Source organism: Chenopodium album, chromosome 11 (genome assembly GCF_948465745.1).
Source record: "Chenopodium album chromosome 11, dcCheAlbu1.1, whole genome shotgun sequence".
NCBI classification, from domain to species: domain Eukaryota; kingdom Viridiplantae; phylum Streptophyta; class Magnoliopsida; order Caryophyllales; family Amaranthaceae; genus Chenopodium; species Chenopodium album.
In genome coordinates, this window is record NC_137844.1 from 5,082,699 (window position 1) to 5,101,257 (window position 18,559).

General features: G+C 34.4%; 1 pseudogene across 1 annotated transcript in view; it reads left to right on the plus strand.

Moving 5' to 3' along the window:
- The first annotated feature begins 167 nt into the window (after positions 1 to 167).
- LOC145567222 (serine/threonine-protein kinase ATM-like) overlaps positions 168 to 18,559 on the plus strand; it is a 48,845-nt pseudogene continuing 30,453 nt past the window's right edge. The window contains exons 1-25 of the transcript XR_014095529.1: positions 168 to 351; positions 453 to 561; positions 653 to 796; positions 1,907 to 2,068; positions 2,173 to 2,371; positions 2,479 to 2,632; positions 2,726 to 2,904; positions 3,400 to 3,487; positions 4,368 to 4,471; positions 5,788 to 5,886; positions 7,397 to 7,453; positions 7,629 to 7,713; positions 8,788 to 8,862; positions 9,318 to 9,359; positions 9,489 to 9,559; positions 10,205 to 10,253; positions 11,022 to 11,093; positions 11,255 to 11,416; positions 11,792 to 11,881; positions 12,739 to 12,923; positions 14,072 to 14,669; positions 14,779 to 14,850; positions 15,087 to 15,251; positions 17,544 to 17,669; positions 18,382 to 18,509. The product of XR_014095529.1 is annotated as a serine/threonine-protein kinase ATM-like (transcript). The remainder of the gene's footprint in view (positions 352 to 452; positions 562 to 652; positions 797 to 1,906; positions 2,069 to 2,172; positions 2,372 to 2,478; positions 2,633 to 2,725; positions 2,905 to 3,399; positions 3,488 to 4,367; positions 4,472 to 5,787; positions 5,887 to 7,396; positions 7,454 to 7,628; positions 7,714 to 8,787; positions 8,863 to 9,317; positions 9,360 to 9,488; positions 9,560 to 10,204; positions 10,254 to 11,021; positions 11,094 to 11,254; positions 11,417 to 11,791; positions 11,882 to 12,738; positions 12,924 to 14,071; positions 14,670 to 14,778; positions 14,851 to 15,086; positions 15,252 to 17,543; positions 17,670 to 18,381; positions 18,510 to 18,559) is intronic.

The window sequence follows — 18,559 nt, forward strand, 5'->3', positions numbered from 1 at the left end:
GACCGCTATTGCCATTTTGAACATGCATATTTTATCCGAACTTGACCTGAAAGAGAGAAATAATGGTGGACTTGGGACCCACCCCATGACCTCCAATTTGCAAACTTGCAATATTCAATTGAGAAAGGAATGTTCTTCACTTTCTCACTCAAAAACCCTCGCTAAACCCTTCCTTCCTTCTATTTCCCGCCATTTCTCTATCATCCACAACCTCTTTGCAGTTACCAAACCACTCTCTTCTTCTTCCTCCTCCTCTCAATCGCCATTGATGCAACCATGGCGACAGTTAGTTCAAGAGACATACATGAGATCGTCTCCAAACTCTCTTCCGATAAAGCAAAAATTCGAGAAGTATGTAAAACCTAATTATTCGTTGAATTTTGCTTGTAATTGTTTGATTATGCTTTCAATTTGATGTTTTTTGGTTTCAATTTGATGATCGGATGATTTAGGAGGGAATGAAATTGCTGAATACGTGGTTAGGAGGCGAAAGGTCGATTAATTTCTGTCGATTTCTCAGTCGTAAGACTGCGATGCTTAGACCAGATGAAATTCCTGGCTGTAAGTCTCATTTTTCGTGTTTCGAGTTCGTGTCGTGTTGTGTTTTTGAATGTTTAAGGTTTTTTAAAGCAGTTTTTGAATTTCAATGCAGCTGAAACTTGGCCGTTTCTTGTTACTTTGCTGATTGATTGTACAAATAAGGAGATATTGGCGAGTAAGAGGCGGTTGCCGAAGTTGATGTTTGCTAAAACTCTTCGGATTGTTGTGCAACGGGCACATGATAGTAAGAGTTATGGTAAGATTATGGATGGAAGTGTAATATATCTGTCATGTTTGTAGTGTATCATTAAAATGTGATGAATTTACGATCATGTTTGCGAATTTTGGAATTATAGACCGTTGGTTAGTGGAATTGCATATTTGCATTAATGCACCCTATACATTGTTAGGAAGTTATGTTTTATTCTGTGCAGCAACGGTAAGCTTTGACAATTGACATGGTACGCAGAAAGAGGCAATTAATCTGTTGTTTTGGATACTCATTGTGTGTATTTGTGTAGAAATTGTAAAATATGTGCACCGACAAATGAAGCGCTGTTCACGTTGTTTTAGTCATTTATGCATGAGCAAATATATAGTGGCACTGTCAGTCTGTCATACTCCCGAGGGATTGCAAAATTTGACCGTTTGCTCCCTCTTGTTTTTCTATCTGCAGTAAATAACGCTGTATTTACGCTTCCATTGTGGAAAATAGCTTTAAGATTTTTATGAATTCTTTGCTAAATTGTCCTTATAATATTATATGACTGTGGTACTTATTGCAAGCGGAGACTTGTCATATTCCTTGCCTCCTTGGATGTGAGAAAAAGTTACTTTTACAGAACAACCTAGTCCAAGGGCTTGACCTATCTCGGTTATGTGTCCCTACTTTTATTTTGTTAAGTAGTCTATGAATGTGGTGCTTTGCAGTGGATGTAAAATTGTGGACTTGTTCCTCTTCAAGATTTTATTTATGTGTTCTTCGGGTGAGACAATCATTGTGTATTCAGTGTGGAAGTAGCTGACACAGAATGCTGAAGGCTTCTAATGATGTGTGTTCATGGTGGATGGTGATTATGTATGCTATTGCATGATTAGAGTTCACCAATTTCCGTTTTTTTTTCCGTCTCTTGTAACATAATTTTCTTTATTTTTATGGTATAAAAACTTGCAGTTTATATAAGGAACACCAATAACTCTAGGATGTATTTCTAGCATGTATGTATGTATATAAACATGCAGGTCTCTACTTTTAATAGCAGAAATATAGAAAAAAGGGGATTATAGTCTAGTTTAATACTTTTTTTTTTTTACCTACTCACAAACACACATAATTAAAATTTTTACTTGCTTCTACTCTTGCTAGGAAACAATCTGCCACTTATTGCAGCTGTGAAGTCTCTCTATAATCACATTTGGGATGTTTTAAAAGATGTTCCAAGCTTTCACTCTGAATACTCTATTATCCTGCGGCATATTCTGGCAGTACATGAATATTGTTTTCACATGAGAAATCGTGTCTATTCTGGTGAGTTGCTTTGTATCTTATTTGACATCTGTATCTCTCTTCAAAAAGATGTGGCCTTGTTTCTCTAGGGTATCTGATTTTTGTTATCTACTATCTACTGGAAGGGCTTGTGCGTCTGTACATGGAAAAAGTTGAACCAAGTGTAATGGAGGAGGATTCTTGTCATTCCAGTAATCCCAAAGAAGAAGTCTTTCGCTGTATCTTGACACTGCATTCTCTAATTGAAAATCCTCCTGGTGATTTTCCTGATCATCTAAGAGAAAAAATAGTTGAGTTCTTTATCGAGATCTTTAAATCAATGAGGTACATCACTCAATCCTACAAAAATGCTTCATATTGTATTTGTTGCTTTATCTTATTTTGCTAGTGTCTCCCAGAATGTAGCTCTTTACCTTAACTGAAATTTGCAGGGAGGTTGGGAGGATTTCACGCAAGCTAATTGAGTGTCTGAATTCGTATTTGTTAAAAGATGGTCCAAATCTAGGCCGTCAGTCCCTGGATGTTCATAAATCTGTGAAGCGATTTGTATTTGATAATTGGCATATTGCTGATCGTGATCTCAAGGTCTCAAACTAATTAACTTATGCCCTCTGCAACATTTACATGTGATTCCTTATAACTGCCAATTCAACTAATAGACTTGTATCTATTTTGTAGGATGGTTTTATTTTGTACATGAAGTTACAGCTACATTTGATGAGAGTTAATGAAGATGAAGAAGATAAAGATAAAGATAAAGATAAAGATAAAGATGGCATCCCTTTAGTAGAACAACTTTTAGAGCTACTCAGTAAGGAGCTAGATCAATACAGTATCCCCAGCGTTTCTGCATCACGGTGAGATTTCAGTAATTTCTGTCCCTATTCCTCCTCCTGATTCTAGTTGCTTTAGTATTTTGAGGTATATGGAAGTGCTTGTTAGAGATCAAGAGGTAGATGGTCTTGTTTGTTAGAGGCGATTAGATTTCTTAGTGGAGCTTGATATCTGGATTAGCCATGGACATGCAAAGCCTCCAGAAAAATTCTGACTAGATACTGTCTAGAATCTCTAGATGTTATCTAACAAAATATTACTTTTTGTAAACAAAAGTAACATTTTGACATCACTTGTTGCTTTTCCATGCTTCCTTGTCGTGGAAAGCACAATTTTTTTTTACTCACATTGGAAAAAATACCCAATCATGTATTATGTCTAGGATTGATATTAGAATTGAGAAAATATTGTTAGCTTTTCTTTTGAAACAGGAGTAAAAATTTGATCATCTGTCAACCTAACCACAGAAACATTGCTGATTTAGCAATAAAATAATAATGGTTTATTGTCAATCTCAGGTCTGACGCATCAAAAGATGAAAAGTTCGGAATGTTAGCTAGCTCTCATCGCAGTCTACTGGAGCTAGCAGCACTTGTTTTCTACCGGGTAGTTATCCTGAAGCTCTCTTATTTTTCATACTACACTGTATTGATATAGCTGCCACTTTTCTTGTTTCAATGATTCTATCATGTCGACAAATTGTTTCTTGATAAGGTAGAACTTTTGATGAATTTCACTGTATTTATTGAGGGACAATATTATCCCCTCTCTCTCTCTCTCTCAGTGAGAAAATTGACATTATGCTCTTCCTCATTCCTAATTATGTAATTGTCGATTTGTCGTTCAAGTGCTGTCAGCCTCATTCCATTGCGCTTAGACTCATCGATGAGTATTAGGGAGACGTGTGAGATGAACCTTTAAAATCATTTATAGTTTCTTTTTCCCATTACTGAAATTTGTATCTGGAGAATGTAAACCTTAGGGCTCAAGGTATCCTGTTTAAAGAATCTAATATTTGAAATTAGTGCACCAACCACACAAGTCATCATCTTAGAAAAGGCCCAAGTTTAAACCTGGCCAAGTAAGATAAAGTACTGTGTCCTGCAAAAAATCACATCTCGTCCATCCATTACAGAAAAACAATCCTTATTTTTCCCTAGTCACAAAATTAAAAGTGTAGCTGGGCATGCTGGTCTCCAAAGATTTGGATTAATTGCTCATTATTCCTTTCATAACTATACATAATTACATAGGCAACTAGCAAATGAGCCAATTTAGAAGGAAATGAAGCCCAACAAACCCCCATGTTTCAAAGGATTTAGGGAAAAAAATAAAAATACCTTATATCATGTCAATTTGATTGCTGCCTCACTGGACTAGTAGAAAATATTTTATAGACATTTTCATTACTGCTATTTTTTTCAATATTCAATTAGAGACAGGCTTGTAATCATGCCAGTACTATCTTGTTTGCTCTTCTTTGCAGGCATGTGTTGGTGTAATTAAAAGACCAGTGGCTGAAAAACGAGCAAGGAGGGAAAATGCTGCAGCCTACTTGCAAGAACAGTTGACAAGAGGAAAATGGCTGTGGTAAGCTTGAATGCTAAGTTTATATATGCTTTATTGAGTAAATATTGTTATTATGTATATTAATGTGGCCTTTTGGGGATATATGTACATTTTTTTTTCTTTTTGCGTGGCTATGTTGTTGACTATTTGACTTGTAAATTGATAACTGAAAGCAATGACATGCAGGGGAAGTGGTTGTTGTTACCTCCTATAAATCTACTCCCTCTTTACTATATACTACGTATGTTGATTTATATATTTAAGTAAATAGTGTCAAAAGATTGATGTTACCCTATAGTACATTTATTAAAGTTCGGCCAGTTGGGCTACCTTTTAAGGCCCAGTTCTGTTCAAAAATTATTTTGATCAAAAGTTGAATCAAACAAATCCTAGATTGTCTTAAGTTAATTAAAGTTCTCTATCCACAAGATAATTAAATAGTCTACTTAAGCTTACATTTACTTAGTAAATTCGAGCACAAATAGTGGGACTATGATAGTTACGAACCTATAACTAATTGACCACTCAAGTTATTAAACTTAAAGATGACTGCCATCTTGTCAATTTTCTACAACTTAAGTTACAGAAACATAATTTAGTCATTTGTTTTTCTCTATATCGCGATTTGTTGACATGGGTTTAGTTCAAGCAATATCTCTTTGCATAGGGCCTTTAATTTCATGATTTTTGACTTAAGTGATTTTGTTGCAATATATTTTCTAAGTTTATCTTTGCTTCGTGTTTTGATTAGATTTAGTCACTTTTTGTGCTTGTTGTTAATAAGGAATTATATATTAGCATTCTTGTTGGTTAAATTTTTGTACTAGTATATATAAAAAATGAATATCTTCTTACTATGATTTATTTTGAGTAAAGTTTTGCCTACTACATTTAATAATAACTTAGTAAGACTTGTTGTACTGATCCAGAATACATGGCTCAATATACTTATACCTTATAGAGTTAATTTTATATGGAAGTTCAAGCTCAAGGTCTAGCACATTCTAACTTGTGATCTGATAACTTGGACCCAAATAAATGAAACAGTTCCAAAGTTGAATCAGTCTTTAGTCTCTGTACCCAACATGACCGATTCAATTGCCGGATCCATTTGTGGTAATCATGGGTCAAGGTGGGTGAACTTTTATTAATGAATCTAATTAATTGCAGAGGTTTGAAGAAATAGGAAGGTTTGTAAATTTTTTGAGGTAGGATTGATTTCTAAAATATGCTTATGATGTTTGTTTTGATGAGTAATGTGTTCTTGTGATTCTTATATACTGAGTGTACAATCTGGAATATATAAGATTCATATATCTAATGGGGATTTACAACAGGCATGCTGTCTTTTGTCATCTATGCCACAGCCACCAATCTCGCTTACCTAAGGAACTTTTTGCATATTGGTTTGACGGCATATGCTCCAGTTTGGAGAGGTATATTTTTTTTCTTGATTCTCTTTCTTGATCTTTATATATCCTTCTTCCTTACCCCCTCCTGCTCTCCCATTTGAGAACTTATAACCTGGATCACTGGACAGGATAATTCAACGGTTTTTAATTGTGAACCCCCCTGCCCCGCCTAGAAATGGTCAAATCTTTGTTATGAAAAAATGGAAGATTGACTGCATTAGAATTCCACCATCAAGGGCATCAACCCTGTTTTTCTTCTTGCTGACGCTCTCTGATGTGGTACTTCACTACTTTGGGGTTAGTATCAGCCACTGGCATTGTTGTTGGCAGACTAAACCCTTGCTGGTTTCACTAGGTGGATTTGTCAAGATTCCTCTCTTCACCTGCAGGCCACCTTCGAAACAACAACAAAGCCATTGTCCCAAAGTGACATGGGGTCGGCTAACATGAATCTTCATAAGGAACCGTCCACAAAAAATGTAATAAAGACAGAAAAAAAATACAATGAAAGAGGAAGAAAAACAAGAAATAACACAGCGAGCAAAAAATGGGGCGGAGTAAAGTGAATATTTTAAATAAAATTGAGAAAGTTTTATAGAACGGGTTAGGGGAGATAAAAAAGAGAGGAAAAACATGCGCATAAAAACACCAAACAGTTTGAGAAAACCTTAAAAAAGGAATTAAGTATAATTTGCAAATGAGTTTAGGTACAAAAAGTATGTATTTATATTGAAAGTCTGACATGTCCTCTACGTAGAATTTCTCCCTCTACTTTTCCCTATCCAATGCCGTATTAGATGTATTGCAATAAGCTGGCTGCCTGATCTTGAGCACTTGTTTTGTCGTGGACTTCAGCAAGCTCTATGGCTTTTAATCTCTTGATTTTTTTTTTCCTCTGTAATGGTTGGCGTGTACTGTTAGACTTAACCTGATTCTTGTTTGTTCCAATTTCTGAAATGCCTGGGTGTATGTTTTCTCTTTTTGAATAATCATCTTCTCATTTATCTTCTATATTTTTCTTCAAATCATTGTATCAGAATATTGGCTAAGGGGTGTATCTTAGTAGAAGCTATTTTCTTTTTGTTATTATACATCGTATATAATATCATTGTAATCAATGTATAAAAAAGCTGTGTGCTAGAGTGAATAAGTGATTAAGGTACGCACCTCGGGTGCGCCTTGTTGATGCGCCTCTCCTAGGAAACATGCCTAGGCGTGCTTTTATACGCTGTTCATAATAAATTAATAATAATACATTATTGCCTTTTCAATGTCTTTTTTGGGCTAGTTGGTTAGAGTTAAAACTGCAGTTACTTGGTCCACTCAGATCCAATCAATGGAATGGATGTATTCATGTTTGATTGTTGCCATTTTATTGTAATATAAAGGTAAGGTAACAAATATTTGGCCTTCCTATCTCACTGATAAACTTGAGTAGCTGCAGTTGTCAATGGCCTTTTAATATATTTTTTTTGCCTTCCGTGTTGACTGATTCTTTGTTTATCTGGTCGTTGTGACATGTGCTATGTTGTAGAATCCTGTCTGCTGCTAATGTGGAGCATTCTTATGATGGTCTGCTGTGGACACTACGGTATGCTGAACATAAAAATATCATTTAGCTCTGTGATCTTGTCAAGTTTCAACCTGGAATCTTTCTATCAACTTTTTCTTAGCCTAAATTTAAGAAGTCTTTTTACAATTTTCGCGTCATATCTTCTTTATCTGTTTGATTACAATTTCTTTAATTTTTCATCCCATGCATGAAGGAGCTTACATCACCTCTCAATTGTGCTTCTGCCCCTAGTGTCTGTGGAGAAAGACCTGCTGGAGTCGTCTTCAATCTCAAACAAGGTATACTATTATTATGATAACAATTCCCATTCTGGGTATAATCAACTGGTTCAGTCTCATATAAGTTATCTTTTCCTCTGTTCGAAAAAGAGCCTTTGTTTTATGAATAAGGGCTCACCTCTTTGCGTCCAATTTTTCAACAAATAATTATACGTAATATTGTGGTGTAAGAAGTGAAAGTGAATTCTCTATAATTATACAATCAGATGTGAAAGTGAATCCTCGACATGTATATATTCTTTTTTTATCAGATATTTAATGAAGATAGGGCTTGACAAAGGGCTGTATTGTGTATGAGCTACATTACATGCCTACATGGTCCTTTGGTCATAACGCATTGAGAACCCTAAGTGAAATAAATAAAACAGAAATATTAAGGGAGAATTTTCTTGATAAACCCTAAGCTCTTCGATCTTGATCAAAAAAAAGAAAAAAAGAGAAAAAAAAAGATGCTAATGGATCTAATACTTGCTATGAAAGTGATGATTGTTCTATGAGTGGTCCAATGATGATGGCCTGCTTCTAGATTAGCTTATAAGTAGTTCATTTGCCATATAATCTATTGCTCAACAAGAATGCATTGGGGTCCTAAAAAGAGCCTCAAGATGGTACTGGTTTAGCTTCTATGGATCGGCTGTGTTGCATGTCAATTGGAAACGAGTTGGGTTAATAAGTGTTGCTGGAGCATAGAGCTGTGACTTTTAGGAGTTTTTCTTTGTAGATATGCAGACTCGTAGATAGATGTCTTATGTGAGCAATTCTTTTCTTTTGGTTGTATTTTCTCTTATTCTTTGCTATAAACACAAACTATTTTCCAAAAGGAGATAGGTGCAAATTAACATTGTATGCTGGCTTACCTATGAAGCTATGAATCAAAATTAGCTGAGTGGACATTTCTTTTATCTGTTTTTACCGTGATATTATAATTTGAGTTCTGAATTCATATAAGACACTGTGATTTTGGAAAAATTCAAACAAAAGCCATTGTTTAGTCCATATGAATATTTCACTTCAATTATCTAGTCTATATTCATTGTCGGAAAATGGTGATATTGGTTGCACTCAATTTGGCAGATTTTCCGAGGTTGGCAAACAGTTTGGAGCTGCCTTGTTCATGGTTTCCCAAAGCTCAGCAGCATCACTTCTGTTGTAAGTACTAATTTGTAATGTAACAGACTACTTTAACAGTTACCTTTAATTCTATGGTTAATTTCATTAGAAAACTAATTTGTACAGATAGAAAACACATGATTCTGGTGTGTAGTTATTTATGCTAGAATAGTTACTAAATGCATGCTGATGAAGCAAATTTCTTTCTTTTATTATAAATAACGTGTTCTATACTTTTAGTAGTTTTAAATGTGCACTACAAAAGATAAAGCTTAGTTGTCGAAAGTCCTATTGAAGTTATGAACCAATAAGTTGTTTTTATTTTATTTTTTATTTTTTTCCTCCCCTTCTACAGTAGTCTATAGGGAAGTAACTATTTTTTCTTACATGTTATAGATTAGAACTCTTGGTTTCTTTTTAGCATTGCTCTTTATAACATTTAAATAAATACCCCTTTCACTAACCCCTTCTGGACCGACTTTGATGATGTGCAGGCAGACGCTGCGTTCAGACTGCTTGGATATTTGGTCTCACATGTGTGTCTGCATTCATATTACCTTAACATTACTGTTGAGAGTCAGCATTCTGCTGTTTGTTGTTAATGGAAATCTGATAACCTCAGCAATTAAACTATTTAAGTAAGCTGCTAACTATCAATTTTCCAGGATATGCTGAATATGACAGAAGTACCGCAGGATGTTTGGGACCTCCAATGCTTCAGATGTATCTCATCTCCGTAAGCTTTTTTTACTTTTTAATAAGATTTTGCACTGCTACCCTCAACCCTCTAATCTACTACGAAGTAGTGTATAATTACTTATTTACTTGACTCCTATAGAAAAAGCTGAAAAAAAGGGTGTTGAACCTGGACAAGGGGGAGCTCTACCCTTGATAATCCATTGGCTCTTTATTTCCTAGTGCACCACCAGATTGTGAGGGGAACATCTTCCATACTTAAGCTAGCCTAATGTTGTCATTGGGGCTCTACCCTTAATAATTAGCCTTTCTTAGAGTCAAACTCATGGGGCTCCCCCTGGCTTGTCTCTTTCAGGCATAATTCAATTTTGGTGCACTTTTTTCCTTTTTGTCTCCTTCTAATCTTTCTTTTGTTTTTAGTATGTATTTATATTAAAAAGTAAAACTTTTGAGAGATAAAGTTGAGAGTGTTTTATTAGGAATCAAGTGAATACATTGTGAAGTCAGTGTATAAAACCTATTCCTGAGTAGTTTAGTGGCAAGTTATTAGTGGCATTAGAAATTAGCAATTAAGCATATATTAAAGACATAGCTTATCTTCGTGCTGCACTCTTCCCCCCACCGCCCTTCTCTTTCTATGCAACCTTATTTGCAGATTTTATTTATTATTTAAAATTTTCTACAGGTCTGCTCTGTACTTCATTGCTTGTTATTTCTCCAGAAAAGGTTCTCAAGTAAGCTTGTTATCCAATAGTCTCCATGTTTTCATTGTTGTTTTTTGTTCCTGATTCACATGTTCTTTTATGGGCATTATTGCCATGCATCTGTCAGCAACTGGTGTATTATGCTCTTTTGCTATTCCCTTCTCTGTCTGTCAACATACTTTAATCTTGTCATGCCTTCACTGGGTTTGGAATTCTATTGCAAGCTCAAAAATCTTTTGTATTGGCGATGGTTACAACATTAACAACATTTGTCAGTTTTCACTTTCTAATTTCAATTTGCTAGAAGATCTACCATGGATAGTTCTGTGTAAAATGAGGCGATGTGCTCTTCTTTAGGGTGTAAACACATACTTCTTCCGTTCTAGTAATATTGCAACAACTGGACTTTTACACTATTCATCACGCTTGTTTGACCACATATTATGATTTATAAGTAAAGTAAAATATAGTCATGTGGGGTCTTGTTAGATTTGTCTCATAAATTCTTTCACAATATCAACTTTTTATAATTTTTACTCATATAATTATAGATATTTAACATACAAAATGTGTTTAGGAATTAGGATGCGTAATTTCATCCTTGTTGTAATATTTGTGGAACAAAGGAAGTATATTTTATGCATACCTCAGCTGTTATTGCCTAATTGAGATAGAGAACTTGCAATGGTTACCAAAAGTAATATTTACTTAAAAATAAGCTTCATTGGAAGAATAAATTACTTTGGTGGTAACAAGGTGACTCATGAGAATTTTGTAATGTGTCATCTTTTTTTGCAGGGTGATCTACGCGACAATTTATATCTCAGACAAAATATTTTGAGAGGAGTTATGAGTATTATCAACACAAGGGTTAGTGACATCATAGTTGCTAAACTTCAATGGGTTTGAATCATTATAAGCAATCTGATTAGTATCTTTATACTCCATATTACTGTGTTGTGCTAAACACTTTGTCACGTAAACTTGTTGGAATATGCTATAATGGAGTTTTAATTTATCTTGAGATGCAGGAGACTCTCACTTTGGATGAGCATGTGGTTATATTATTGCCAGCAGCACTGTATGCTATATGTGTGGGAGTTTCTATAATCAAGGATCATCGTGGAGGGTTTTCATCTTATTGTGATGATGAAGCTGCTGGAAAGGAAGTTGACTGGCTTAGAGTAATCTATGTAAGTGTATATCTACGGAAAAAAAAGTTGACAGAATTTTTCTGATACTGATTTCTAAAATTCTTCCTCCCAAAATATTATCATTCAATAAATGTGATTGCAACCTTTTTTTTTAACAAGTGAAATGCACCCTTGGCTGGGTATGCTAAATAGTTGGAAGGATTTTGGTGCTATAAAATAATATATGGGAGTTTCTTTCCTGTATGTTTTATGTCACCATTGTCATATCTGTTTGGAATGAACATATTGAAAAAATTTCATTGTTTAGGGCAATTAATATCTCTAAAGGGGCTATGATGGATTCCATTTGTATTTAAGATCAAGTAGTTAATTTGAATTGTTGAGTGATCCTTGAATGATGTTTCATTTGTGTAGGGAGATCAACAAAAGCATGAGGAATCTGATGAATATTTTGATTGTTTTGTACATACCCTTGCAGAAATCAATTTTGATCACCACGACAAGGTATCTGAATATTACTTTGGCTACTGTTTGAGTTCTCTATTTGTTCGTAAACAATCTTTGCGGTTTGCCTGTTTGATATGCATTGATCAGTTGATCACTAGGACCTTGTCACTTTTTGTTGTAAATATTCAACATAATTAAACTATCATTTGGATTCACAAAACACAACAGTGGAACACGAACACCATACAACTTAGGTCCTATTTCTAATCTAAAAGACCAACTTAGATATTAAGAAACTTCCTAGTGGCATGGGCTGTGAGATGGATGAGAAAAATTATAATTCTTGTAGGGTTCGGCCTAACAGCTGATTCACTGCAGTAAACGGCTGTTTCTGCTACCTAAGTGATAATGGTTAGACTATTTCCATAAATTTTTACTAGTTTCCAAGCTGATGCTAGATATGACAAAAGGTCCCATTATAGCTTGATAAGCTAAAAGATCATTTTTGAAATCGGGCAATTCCCATGGAAGTTTTATGCCCACCCTTTTAACACCTACTTTTAATGCACCTATATATTATATAAAGTAAGATTCGGACTTAGACTACAATGTTCGTGTACAACTTGTACTCAAACAGTCTGGCTAGGCTAATTTCACAAAACATTGATGTCTGAACTTTAAAGTGCTGTTGCAGCAAGTTTCACTGAATGTAATCCATTGAACTCCTCTGTTAAATTGGACAAAATCGAATTCTTAGAATATCGTGTAGTAGGGGGTGTTGGGGGTCTAGAATTACCTACTAATGGGAGCTGGCTGATAAAAGGACGTAATTGTATCATTACTAAATGAATTAGGCTGTTTTAGTTGACACAAGTGCACTAGAGGTAATTTTATTAGTGATTCTCTGTTTTTAGGTGCCATTATCTTGTAACTCTCGAGGTGTGCGCCTCCCACGTCAGCTAAGAGATCCATTGCTGAACGAGATGGAGAACTGCATTCTTTATGATTTGCTGGATAAAAAGACAGAAAAGAATCTGTCTGACATCTTTCTTTGTTGCTCGCTATTGTCTAATATCCTTTATGGCTCTGTTTTAACCAGGTCAGCCTCTCTCCTACTTAACTGTTTGTACCGCTTTTTGCTCGCTTCTACTATTTCTAGAAATAGATTTCCACGTATTGTTAAAATCAGCTGTTTATCTCCTTTCTGATGTTATTGTAATGTGGCATAGTCCAAGTGTTTCAAATTCTTCTTTCTTTACTTTTTCATGTTGTGTGTTTTTTAACATAAGATATTGTTGAGTTTCAATTCTTATGTTATGGGCCTAGGATATCCGGATCCCTTGCATATTCTTTTTAGTATGCCTACATGTTCTTTATAAACCTCTTTGGTTTTTTAGCATACCTTCATAATATACAATCATATGTCCACACTTTGTTTTGTATTCCTTTTTTCTTCATAGTATGCAACATTTGACTTTTGCTTTATTATAACTTTAACTACATATTTTTACTTAAGTGTGAGGTACATATAATCTATGTTATTTTGTGAAATGTTGTTGGATTAAACTCAATACTTAAATATAAGATATCTAATTTTGTACATAGTAATTATTTTGATAGACAATCAAGATATTTATGGTCCAAGTTTTGTGTGTGGATTTAAAGAATTAAGGACGTAATTTATTTTATTTATTTATTTATTTTTTTTTTCCAATATTAAAATGCACATTCTGATCCCTTATGCCTGCATGTTGTTTTTACCATACATTCAGACTATGAAATCAGATCTTTGAATTAGACATTCTTATTGTAAAGCGCATTCTGTTCCCTTGCATATTTCTTATTATACCTATGGCAATACCTCTATGCTCATAATCTTTGAATTATATGTTCATGCGTGACCGTTATATACATTTCAATTGAATTTTGTTATTCCGTGTTCTCAGATATCTTTGACAACCAAACTTTTTTAGTAATTTCTCCCCATGTTAAAAGGGAAAAAAAAAGTAAGAACATACAAGTTTCCATATACTGCTAGGAGTTAGCTATTTAGGTGCTATGTAATTGTAATACAGCATAGCCCAAAGGTTTCAAATTCACTGAGATCTTCCTATTTATTTTCAAGTTGTTCCTATTCTACCAAATCTATTGTTGAATATTGTCATTCTTTGTTTTTGACTACATTTTCTTTGAACGTATGTGGAATTACTTATCTGTGGGTAAATTTGATGGTATATACTAATGCAGACAAAAAGACGAGATATCCTCTTTCCGTGCAAAACTTGGCAACTGCCTGTCAGATCTGATTGAATCAGCTGTTGCAATAGTTCAAGGATCAGTAAAGGATGTCAAAACTCATAGTTTCTGGAGTTCAAATCCCAGTCTTGATGGAACTTCTTCTGTTGTCTGCTTCAAGAGCTTTCTCAGCTGCCCAATTTTCAGCGATGGAAAAGAAATTGCTGTTGATCCTGTATTTCGTAGTTCAATTGTTCTTTGTATTGAAAGGCTTTTAAAGGCCTTTTCTAATTTGTACCTAGAATTTTCTAATGGTGACCAAAACCTACAAGGTGAGACTGTCTCCCCAGAGGTTTCCAGTTTTAGCTCCTCTGGTGATAAACCCTTCTCGTTGGAGGGAAGCAAAAGCAGGCTTATAGACATGGAGTTGGATATGGCTGATGAGTCTAGTGATGTTGTTATTGATGGGACGACTGGGGCTGGAAATTTTCTTACTGGATCAAAGTTGAAAGTGGACACATTATCGTTAATGGCTAGTTGTTTCTCAGTTTTGCCTATGGCTACATGGGATATTTTGTTTGACATTCTAAGCTCCGAAAGAGATTCCAGGGTATTTTGTTTTTACACAGTATTCATTTCAAAATTTGAGGAAAGTCCCCCTCAACCCTTAAAGATGTATGCTAAAATAATATTCCTGTTATTCTGTATGTTTTGGGCAGGTATGTGAAAGGATTTTGTACAGCCTTTGCCAGAGTCCTCACTGGTCTTCTTTGGCGAAGCTAACTAACTTGGTAATCTATTCTCCTCATTATCTTTATTGTAACAATACATTGTAAATTAGAGAATATATGTGCCTTCATATCTTAGTCTGCAAAATAAAGAATCCCTCTTTGAAATGGTATATTCTTCCTGGAAAATCTTTGTGAACTAGATAACATAGTAATTACTTTTTATGAAAGCGGAAAGTGCAACCTTTATCTTGAGAGAGAAGGATCGCTTATTGTTTCTTACAAACTTTTTGGGTTAGGTTGCCTTGGTGGATGAAATTCTTGAGCTGAAACTGAGCCTGAGGCTTCCTTGCATTGATGTCTTAACTACAATATGTTGCTTATTAGCAACCTTGCTATACTGGCGTTGCAATGGGAAAGATGAAGATGGATTTCAGTCTATGAAGGAAAGATTTGATGAGAAGGTATTCATAAAATTTGATCCTTTGCCTGTAATTCTGTAAACAAATCTTGGATACCCCCATTGGGAGGTTGAAATCTTATTGGCTTGATGATATGTTTGTCTTTGTCCTAATCCCTTTGTTTTGTTAAATTTTCTTGAGGATGCAGCAAAATATCCATTTTTGTTGTTTTAGTAATTTTTTTCCTTAAAAAGTTAAAATGTTCTATTGTTTTGGGATTAAATGTGTAGAAAATGAACGGAGTTCCATGGGACTCCATCAGGATGGTGTAATTTCATATTCTTGTCCAAATTCAGTACTGCCCTTCTGCTGTAGTTGGGGATCTAGCTGAGCTTCTCTTTATTGCTTTGTTATTTATTAGCTCCTGAATGGTTTGCAGCTCTCTCTCTCTTTTTTTTTTTTTCCCTCAAAATTGCTTGGTATGCTGTTCACTGATAGTTCCCGCTTTTTTTCTGAATTTGATTCATCTTTTGAAGTCTTGGGCATAAATTTATTTTAGCAGGTAGTTTTTTAAGTTGTACTCCGGAGATTACATGGAAAATAATGCCATTTTTGTTAGTGTGGGAACACCTCACTTCTTTTCCTCCTCCAACATCACCTCTTTACGACTCCTCAGACTTTGCTTCTAAATGATCCATCACTTCTCTTCTTTCTCGCTCCTTGCCTCCACATGATTTATTACTTCTCGTTCTCCTCCAAATTGCATCCGCATGACTTATCCCTACTCATGCTTTTATGACTTCCTAATTCCGCATTGGAGGATAGGGGGGGGGGGGGGGGGAGGGAACTGAATGAGTGATTGATTATAGTGGTTCAACCCTTTAACCAAAATAACAAAGCGGGCTCCTTTTGAACTCAAGGGGTTTAGTCTATGTGCCCAAATGCTCAACTGCCCATTAGGTGTTTATTACTCAAAGTGGGTTGCTGAAGTGGTTGGATGTTACAGTTGGTATCATTGTTTGACTTAGCCACGTTGCTTTGGTAGAGTTCCAGGGGTTTGCAACTTGGTTGTGCTAATTTTCTTGAGTTTTAGTTTGTAAAACCTTTATGCTTGATACAGAAAATTAAAGAGAACTAATGATTTATTAGAGATCTAACCCTTCTACCAAAACTAAACCTCTTCTTTTGAGCTTGGGGATCTCATCTATTGGGTCATTTTGAAGAATACTCATCATAGTGGGTTGTGTTGGGGGGAGGTATTTGGTTAAACAGTTACTCTTAGATAGGGAGTGGATCAGCACTCAGTACCTGTGGTCATTGGTTTAGATATGAGGAAAGTGAAATGGTGGAGAAGAGGTGGAGAGCATGTATAGAGTTGGGGTGGAGTGGGGCTTTGTTAAGCTAGACCAAATAATTTTTTTTCAGTCATTGTGTTTTAGGGATGATCCATTATAATTCATGGATTTACTCTATTATGTGATATGTGATGCAAATTGATTAACCAAACAAAAGCTTGCAAAATTGAATTTAAATGTACTTCCTTCGTACTTTTATCATTTCAACATTGGGTTTGTCACACTTGCTAATGCACACTTTATACCATGAGCATTTTTCATTATACTTCAATAAAAATTATATAAACTAATAACTTATACGTATATATCGAGATGAATTTAACAAGACTCTATGTGACTCTGCTTTTTCAAACTTATTATTCACAAAAGATGGTCAAAGGAGTTTGTTTGAGTAGTGTAAAATTTCCGGCATTGCTATTTAAAAACAACGGAGGAAGCTTGATTGCTGAACAAAAGGTTTCCAAATCATGATATTCATATAAAGGAAGACATCCTACATATTAGACTACAACATTGCTTGTGGTATATCTAATATTTGTTGAGTATTGTCTTATAGAAGTGCTATGGAGACAATGTAAAATTAGCTGACATGTTTTCTTCCCCTTATTTTTGGTGATTGAAATAATTTTTACTAAATTGAAATTATTTTTACTGAATTGAAATTATTTTTGATCAACTTAAATTTTTGCTAATTGACTTTTACAGATTAAAACTTAATTTACTGATTTAAGCTTATTTTAAAATTATTTTTATTGAATACTTTTTTTTTTTTTTTTTTTTTTTTTTTTTGAGGTGAAGAGAACAGGCCAGAAGCAAATTGAATTATTTTACATATGCGGCATCTCTTTATTTTATTTATTTTTTCAGTAATAATATTAATTCATTAATAAAAAGTCATACAACATCTACAAAATTTTATATGATCTGTTTTCCTTTTTTAAATGATTCTGTAAGGACAAGAGATTCATTGATATGAATTATTCATTCATTGTGATTACAGAGCTTGTTGCCACTTGGAGATTTGTTGAACAAAGTTGCCGAGTCTAATTTGCTTGATTGGTTTGGACGTCGAAAGCTGGTTGATTGCATTTGTGATTTTATTCGTCTGAATCCTTTGATTGGTCAGGTAATTAACATTTTCATCAAATATGTTAAAATAGCTGAACTAAGGAAGATTGGGAATGTATGTTGCTAAGAAGGGGGTGCCATTTATTTGCCTTTTAGTTCTCCCCTATTTGTTTTGTACTAGTATGATGACCTTTATTTTGCACGGGGTACAATTTTATGATGAAGATGATACATTGAATTATAATGTATCAACCTTTCAATTTTCATTATCTCCAAGGCACCATATCGACCATAAATAGTTTTACTTATGTATTAGTAAGAATTGTAAAAAATCATATTTTGAAAACATGTTTTTTTCCTTATACATTAGTGAGCATATGCGATATATCTAAGTTCCCCCTAAAATTCAAAGTGCTGCAATTTTTATGGATCGGATGAAGTATGTTTGTTCTTGGAAAAACCTAAATTTCAATTATCTAAATTAATGTTTGGGAAAGATATTATGAAATATAATCTCAAAATACTTTTGATTTCTAATAATAAATAACTTTATTGTTTTAGTTTCCTTGACTGTATTATTCTGTGTATTTTAGTTTCCTTGACTGTATGACTTATATGAACGCATTTATCTAAAAAAAAGACAGACACTTGGCTTTTAAAGGGTAAGAAAATTGTTGATACCAGGGAACATTTTGTGCTTAGGTCCTTTTAGGCAGTTGTCTGACTTTAAATTGCCATTAGCCTAAAACTTATCCCTTTTTTTTTAACAGACTATGATCCAAAGGTTGTTTATATTGCTGAAGGATCCTGATTATCGAGTGAGATTTATATTGGCTAGAAGAATTGGTATTCTTTTCCTCACATGGGATGGTCATGATGTGCTTTTTCAGGATATCTGGTGGGTTTGCTTTCTTTCTTCTGGTTGACTAATGCTTAGACATTTTTTTT